Source organism: Gigantopelta aegis, chromosome 4, assembly GCF_016097555.1.
Source record: "Gigantopelta aegis isolate Gae_Host chromosome 4, Gae_host_genome, whole genome shotgun sequence".
Taxonomy (NCBI): Eukaryota; Metazoa; Mollusca; class Gastropoda; order Neomphalida; family Peltospiridae; genus Gigantopelta; species Gigantopelta aegis.
This window is the reverse complement of record NC_054702.1, coordinates 108,507,559-108,516,760: the sequence shown is the minus strand read 5'-3', so window position 1 is coordinate 108,516,760 and position 9,202 is coordinate 108,507,559.

Sequence of the window (9,202 nt, the reverse complement as noted above, 5' to 3'; positions counted from 1 at the left end):
GATATAACATTTTTCGTATTTGTTTAGTGTTTGAAATATTGGGAATTCTTGTGCGAGTGTAATAAAATATTTTCTTCTGTTTGTTTTTAACTGTTTACAGTTGACGAGAAAATGTGTCTCGTCTTCAACTACCTCTTTGCAAAGCTTGCAGAGTCTGTCTTTTCTGAGAATATTGCGGTACCGGCCTCTTTCAATTTCAAGGCGGTGTGCACATATTCTAAGTTTGGTTAAATATCTCCTTAGGTTACAATTATTTAATGTTTCAAGATATAGGGCAAGTTGATAGGATCGTACTATGTATTTATAATATAACAGTTTTTCAGAGTCTTTTCATTTTCGTTTAAAGTATTGCCTGTAGTTATGTTGTAGTTTTTTAGTTACTAATTTGTTGAGTGTTTTCTTGTTCTTTGGTGTAGTGTTAATAGCTGTTATGTCGATGCAGTTTTTCTTAAGCATGTTTGCTGTGTAGTTGTGAAATCTGTTTTTGTTGTTGTTATCGAGTAGCTTGCTGTAGAAGTAGAAGTGTGCATTCTTGAGGTATATTTTGTAAGTGTGCCCAGTAGTTTATAATTTTCTGATTGATTTCATTTATTAGTGGGTATCTGCCTAGCTCACTTTTAATTGCATTATTGGTTGTGTTTCTTCCTACTTGTAAGCTGAATTTGCTAAATTTTATATGCACTTTTGTGGGAAAGTATATATTGTGTACAGAATAGCAGTTTGTCATGATAAGACCAGTGTTATTATATCTAAAATTAGATGAAAGTAAAGTGCTGGCTTGGACAGTAATGGTTGAAATGCAACTGGATTGATTCTCACTGGATCTATTGAGTTATTTCCAAAGGAAGTGACTGTGTTATGTTACCCATTATTTCATTGCTGTGTAATCACCCATTAATGTGTTGTGTCACATTAATGGGTGATTGCACAGCAGTGAAATCATGGGTAACACCCAGTAATTGGTGATTACCCATGATATTACTGCTGTGTAATCACGAATTAATGTGTTGTGTCACCCATGATTTCACTGCTGTGTATTCACCAATTAATGTGTTGTGTCACCCATGATTTCACTGCTGTGTAATCACCAATTAATGTGTTGTGTCACTCATGATTTCACTGCTGTGTACTCCCCAATTAATGTGTTGTGTCACCCATGATTTCACTAAATCGCCCCTGCGTGTGTTGTAACCTCACCGTGGTTCTTTGAGAATGGCCAGTAGACAACAAATTGAAATTTTGAGTAAAGTTAGTATCTATCTGTGATATTTGTATTTTTGCACAGTTCTTTACACTGTTTTTATTTAAATCTTGAAGTTTTATCTTGATGTTGATCATCACCTTCTTTGTTTGCATTACCAATGTATTTTTCATGCTGGGGTGTCGTTAAACATTCATTCATTCACTGAATCGCCTATTAATATGTTGTGTCACCCATGATTTCACTGAATCACCTAGTAATGCGTTGTGTTGTTGATTTCGCTGCTGTCTAACCACTGATTAACAATGTGTCGTGTAACAACTGATTAAATAATGTGCTGTGTAACCAATGGTTTAAAAATGTGCTGTGTAACAATTGATTATACAGCATGCTGTGTAACAATTGATTATACAGCATGCTGTGTAACCACTGATTAAATAATGTGTTGTTTAACCATTGATTAGATTTCTCTGTAGCCACTGATTATACAGTGTGCTCTGTAGCCACTGATTATACAGTGTGCTGTGTAACCACTGATTATACAGTGTGCTGTGTAATCACTGATTATACAGTGTGCTGTTTAACCACTGATTATACAGTGTGCTGTGTAATCACTGATTATACAGTGCTGTGTAACCACTGATTATACGGTGTGCTGTGTAACCACTGATTATACAGTGTGCTCTGTAACCACTGATTATACAGTGCTGTGTAACCACAGATTATACAGTGTGCTGTGTAATCACTGATTATACAGTGCTGTGTAACCACTGATTATACAGTGTGCTGTGTATCCACTGATTATACAGTGTGCTGTGTAACCACTGATTATACAGTATGCTGTGTAACCACTGATTATACAGTGTGCTGTGTATAACCATTGATTAAATGTGCTGTTTAACCACTGATTATACAGTGTGCTGTGTAACCACTGATTATACAGTGTGCTGTGTAACCACTAATTATACAGTGTGTTGTGTAACCACTGTTTATACAGTGCTGTGTAACCACTGATTATACAGTGCTGTGTAACCACTGATTATACAGTTTGCTGTGTAACCACTGATTATACAGTGTGCTCTGTAACCACTGATTATACAGTGTGCTGTGTAACCACTGATTATACAGTGTGCTGTGTATAACCATTGATTAAACGTGCTGTGTAACCACTGATTATACAGTGTGCTGTTTAACCACTGACTATACAGTGTGTTGTGTAACCACTGATTATACAGTGTGCTGTGTAACCACTGATTATACAGTGCTCTGTAACCACTGATTATACAGTGTGCTGTGTATAACCATTGATTAAACATGCTGTTTAACCACTGACTATACAGTGTGCTGTGTAACCACTGATCATACAGTGTGCTCTGTAACCACTGATTATACAGTGTGCTGTGTATCCACTGATCATACAGTGTGCTGTGTAACCACTGATCATACAGTGTGCTCTGTAACCACTGATCATACAGTGTGCTGTGTAACCACTGATCATACAGTGTGCTCTGTAACCACTGATCATACAGTGTGCTCTGTAACCACTGATCATACAGTGTGCTGTGTAACCACTGATCATACAGTGTGCTGTGTAACCACTGATTATACATTGTGCTGTGTAACCACTGATCATACAGTGTGCTGTGTAACCAATGATTATACAGTGTGCTGTGTAACCACTGATCATACAGTGTGCTCTGTAACCACTGATTATACAGTGTGCTGTTTAACCACTGATTATACAGTGTGTTGTGTAACCACTGATTATACAGTGTGCTGTTTAACCACTGACTATACAATATGCTGTGTAACCACTGATTATACAGTGTGCTGTGTAACCACTGATCATACAGTGTGCTCTGTAACCACTGATTATACAGTGTGCTGTGTATAACCATTGATTAAACGTGCTGTTTAACCACTGACTATACAATATGCTGTGTAACCACTGATTATACAGTGTGCTGTGTAACCACTGATCATACAGTGTGCTCTGTAACCACTGATTATACAGTGTGCTGTGTATAACCATTGATTAAACGTGCTGTTTAACCACTGACTATACAATATGCTGTGTAACCACTGATTATACAGTGTGCTGTGTAACCACTGATTATACAGTGCTGTGTAACCACTGATTATACAGTGTGCTGTGTAACCACTGATTATACAGTGTGCTGTGTATAACCATTGATTAAACGTGCTGTTTAACCACTGACTATACAATATGTTGTGTAACCAGTGACTATACAGTGTGCTTTGTAACCAGTGACTGGATAGTGTGCTTTGTAACCAGTGACTAGATAGTGTGCTTTGTAACCAATGGTTACATGGTACTAGGAAACGTTTTTTCATTTTTAACCAATATTTAACGTTTACAAGAAGACTGCCTGCTATCTCCTCCCCATACCACCAAAATTATTATTTTATTGTGATCTTCCCAGGAAGCACCACTACATCACGTTAAAGCTTATTAAAACGTCTTTGGAAGCGCGCCCATAATTCTCCTAAGTACGTAGTACACAAACCTTGATATTAATATTATAGTTATTTATGTTTAATCTGTTCAACACTCTTTGTCAATGGGCATGGCATAAAGATAGTAACTAAGATCAGGTTTGACTGGAAAATCCAATTATCATTAAATACTGGTTTCGGTGATAACTAATGACCCCTCCCATTTAAGGACCATCCGATTTACAGTTTTGCCCAACTGTATATCAAACCGTAGAGAATGTTAACTTTAAACAGCTGAAAATTATTGTGTGAAACATGGCTATTTTATTCAAATTCAGATTTTGAGACGCCAAAAATTTAAATGTCGCCATGGAATTCCAGGTGCGTCGCCGGAGGGACCGGGTGGGTGGGTGGGTGGGGGGTGGGGAGTGGCGAATGAATTACCTTTGATATAACTGGCGGGAGATATTTCGAAAGAAAAAAGTCAAACTTTACTAGTGATAAAAATAAACCCCTTTCAAAAACTTACAGGTATTCAACACCACTCGAATAGGTCGCAAATATTTTATCAAAAACTTTTCTCCAAAACAAATCAAGCAAATAACGAAAACATCCAGTATAGTATATCTATAATATCAAGGTTAATACTTTAACAAATACAGAAAAACAGAAACTCGAAGTAAAAATAGATTCAGAAGCATTAACGTTCCTTAAAACTATGAAAAACGACAAAAACCATTAATTACAGTTATAAACGAAATGCCCAATACACAAAAATTAAGAATTAATTTATTACAAATATTCCGAAACTTAAACATTTTCATAAAAATGGGCGACCAATTACACTATTAAATTGTATTCACAAAATTGCCTCTAGCTGCATTTCTTAACAGAATTTAAAAAAAAGTACTAGATAAAATAATTTCAAAATCATTAAAGGTCGATTTATAGCGGAAAATATAAGACTAATCTACGATATAATGCAGTATAAAGAAGTTCATAGAATTCCAGGCTTATTGTTCCTTTTACATTTTGATAAAGTTTTTGACTCTGTCTCTTGAACAAGTACTTGAATATTTCAATTTTAAAATGTCAATTAAATCATGGATTAAAACATTTTATAATAACTCAGAATCAAAGATTATTACATAATGGATTTCTGATCTGAAAGTTTTAAACTAGATAGATTGTAGACACTCTTCAAATATTCTTCATATTAAAATAATAAATTTAGATAATGTGGTAGTAATTAAAAATAATAAAGATTTTATTTGTCTAAACTAATTTATTTTATATTAATACTGTTTTTTTCAGTCTGACAAATGATTATTGTTTTTAAAATGTCGGTCAGTTTCTACCACATGATAATGGGAGTGTCGTTGTATATTTTAAACTGAAGGCGAATACCTCGCATACCTCGTACTCATTTACATACAGCATGTATGATGTACATGTACTAGCATTTATTTTGGGTCATTCTGTTCGTTATACGGTAACGATTATATCAGTACGCAGGCGGAGTTTGGGAGTTATTTTTTGTTTGTTTTTTAATCAATAAGAAATCAGAAAGGAGAGAAAGTCCTGAGGGTGAACCGCTTTTCAGCTCATTACATCAGAAACGTAACAGGTTTCCATGTTAAAAGTCGCGGGATTTCTCGCGTGAAGGAACCCGCTTCCAACAGCTGACTGGCTTTCAAACGGCTGACCTTTAGGCTATGTGTCACACACACTATTTGAATTGCTTAAAACTGTCACTTGTTTTATGTACATGTATATAGGCCTAGATTTTTTTCATCATTAAGATTATAGTAGCTGCAAGGCCATCGTGAAAAAAAGAAAGTAAGTATCATAACATTAGTGATATAATTATGTTATCATAATGTAACTATCATTCATGTCCTAAAGACACGTGTACGTACAGTTTAAAATACCTACATGTATATGTTAATAATGTATCTACAGGCACGGCGGAAACAAGTAGACATTGTGTGTGGGGGGGGGGGGGGTGGGGTAGCCCGAGTACTCTGACTGGATGGACAGTTGTAATGAAAGCGTATATACTGTCCAAATGTCCGTCTAGCTCTCTTACAGTCAGAGTACACGGGCTGGAGGTGGGGGGGGGGGGGGGGTGCTGACAGATCAAGGGCGCAAAGCAAAGTTTCTAGGGTGTTTGTGGTATGCTATATATAATGGAATTATTGGGGGGTTAGAGCACCCAGCCCCCCCCCCCCCCCACTCCGCCGTGCCTGATCTGTGCTAATTCCCCTTGTTTTGTTTGTTACTCAATCCATGGTGCCTGAGAATCATGACACAGGCGCGTGTGTAGGACCTTTAGTGGGTGGGTGGGGAGGGGTCTAGACTGGCGAGCCAAGTTTATAAGGGGGTCGAGTCATTCTCCCCTGAAAAATATATTTAAAAACAATAATTGTTTTGGAGCAGAGGTGTTCGTCCTCCGAATCTACCCCCACGCACATGTCACCCCCTCTCCCCATTTCAAGACATACATATAACCTGAGGGACAAGAAATGGATATTTGGAGAGGGTGAGGTGTGTATATTTGTGTATGTTGCTTTTGATATTTACGATTTCAGTATCATAATAAATGTAATATCCAGAAATAGATATGTAACGTTATGCGATGTCATAGTAATACCAGGGACTGGTGAGATATTTTATTAAAGGTGGGTCGTATTTTTTTCTATAGAAATTATTATGCATGATATCTATGGTGCCTTTCCTAGATACACCTAGCTGACCAATATATTACGGTACATCTCCCCTTATTAAACAACAAAAAACAAAACAACGTCATTTGCCTCCACACAGTTTTCGACGTTATTTGGTGCACCACCTCTGGATTTTTTAAATATAGTTTATACAGTTTGAAATCAAATCATCCTCGTCAGTGGACCTGATAAGAACCAGCATAACGTCCTATCCAGATGACCTTTCGTCGTGAACACCCTTTCTGTACATTCTGTTAAGCTCCAAACAGATTTACGTGAAGTGTGTTTTGATTTGTTGAAAAGAAAATGGTCTAAACACGGAATAACGTTGGCTTTTATCAGATCTACTAGCGGAGTAAGCAGTAAAATCTATTTCAGTGATTGGGTATCTCACGCGATTGATTGCTCAACTCATGCATTGTTATGAATGTTTAGGACTTCAACTATCCCACAGATATCAAGTTACATCTACTTTGCAAACCACTGTTTAACTCGCATGTATAGTATACGTCACCTTTGTCAAACAGGCGTGTGGGACGTCACTTTATTGAGGAAAAGGAAGTATTTGCTCTGATTTCTGCGTATCCACTGTATGTTCATAAAATAAATGTTACAGAAATGATATGCATAATAGTAAGCATTTAACCGACGTTAAAATATAAAGAAAAAAGGCTCACTGACAATACAACACATCAGAGAAAAAATCTACATGTACTCTAAATAAACTTTAGTTTTTGTCCTGAAAAAAGATCTCAGTTCTCTGTCTTACTTGATCGTGTGTATGTGTGTGTGGCGGGGGCTGTTGTACGCATATGTGAATCACGTAGAAATGGCGTGAATCAAGCATTATTGCAATCACGGTTTTCTTTATATGCTGCTATAAATTATGCTGGACATAAATTTGATAATATTTGGTATAGCGTGTTAATTATTTTTCATGCATCCTCTTTTTCGAAGTGTTGTTGATCAAATGTGTCTAAAGGTGCTTCAAAATAAAACTTGCTATTATTATTGAATTTACCTCATTAAATAGTCAATTAATTAAATGTTTGTCAACAAATGTTTCTAATGTGCAAACAGGTTGTCAAATTTGTAGTGCAAAAAAAGAATAAGGAAACAATAAACAATTATTTATTATTGAAAACAAACGACAGGTGGACGTCACCTTTTGATATAAGGTGCACTGGGATTTGACAGCTAAATGTAAAAAGCCTGTTCGCAACATAATTCAGGATGCAAAAATACCATGCTACTGAATTCGTTTATTGCAAGTTATAATCAATTAGTTCGGGCAGAGCTAAGCAGCGTATGTAAGTTGCATGTGGCCGTTTTATTGTTTATCCGATTTAGTATCGTACAAACCATGACTGACCATCAAGCGTGTCGCAGGTAACTAGGTATAATACGATGTTATGGCCGGAAATAAAATTGCTTCATGCTGCACACTCACACATGTGTACCTGTACTAAGTGTTCCGTTAGAGCAGTTCGTTTGTTCAATGAAAGTCTGTTTAACGTAACTAATGTAATATTGCATATAAGCGTGCGAGACGGGGGTCAAGAGGGTCGTACGAGACGGGGGTCAAGCGGGTTCGTTTAGAACCCTATATAGCTGTTTGGTAGTAATGTAATTCTAATATTAATAAAGGTGCTTATCCAGATTCTGGAATTTTTGTTTAATTCGGGCAAATATCTGCCTGCCTACCAACGAAAATAGAAGCCCAGACGGCTACCGGTATATGATATTGCATGCCACTACAATCCTGCATGTTATGTATCTAACCAACATATAGCCTACCTCTGAATTACACAATCGTATTCCGTGATCGAAATCGTATCTCTGCACAAGGCAGACTCCAAAGGAATTTTTAGCCGAAACATTTCTTTTTTATTAATATTTTCTATTTATACATTAATTTTTGAATGTATTAACTCACTTACCTAACGTTTTTATGAGTGTTATGTCAACGAAGACGAAGGCTTAGGAAGCTGAAATACTTGTTTTAAAAACAATGAGAAATGAGAATGTTTCAATTAGGCGCCTCGGATCTCAATTTCAGGCAGTCCTTGTTCAGGTTTGTCAATCTTGTTTTGGAGTGCGGTCCTCTTTCAGACAAAAGTATGATTTATCTTTCTGGGGAGTGGCAGTCATCTTACAGACAGATGTAGGATGTATCGTTCTCGGGGTGGCAGTCATCTTACAGACATATGTAGGATGTATCGTTCTGGGGAGTGGCAGTCATACAGACAGATGTAGGATGTATCGTTCTCGGAGTGGCAGTCATCTTACAGAAATGTAGGATGTATCGTTCTGGGGAGTGGCAGTCATCTTACAGACAGATGTAGGATGTATCGTTCTGGGGAGTGGCAGTCATCTTACAGACAGAAGTAGGATGTATCGTTCTGGGGAGTGGCAGTCATCTTACAGATGTAGGATGTATCGTTCTGGGGAGTGGCAGTCATCTTACAGACAGAAGTAGGATGTATCGTTCTGGGGAGTGGCAGTCATCTTACAGACAGATGTAGGATGTATCGTTCTGGGGAGTGGCAGTCATCTTACAGACAGAAGTAGGATGTATCGTTCTGGGGAGTGGCAGTCATCTTACAGATGTAGGATGTATCGTTCTGGGGAGTGGCAGTCATCTTACAGACAGAAGTAGGATGTATCGTTCTCGGAGTGGCAGTCATCTTACAGACAGAAGTAGGATGTATCTTTCTCGGAGTGGCAGTTATCTTACAGACAGAAGTAGGATGTATCGTTCTCGGAGTGGCAGTCATCTTACAGACATGTAGGCTGTATCATTCTGGGGAGTGGCAGT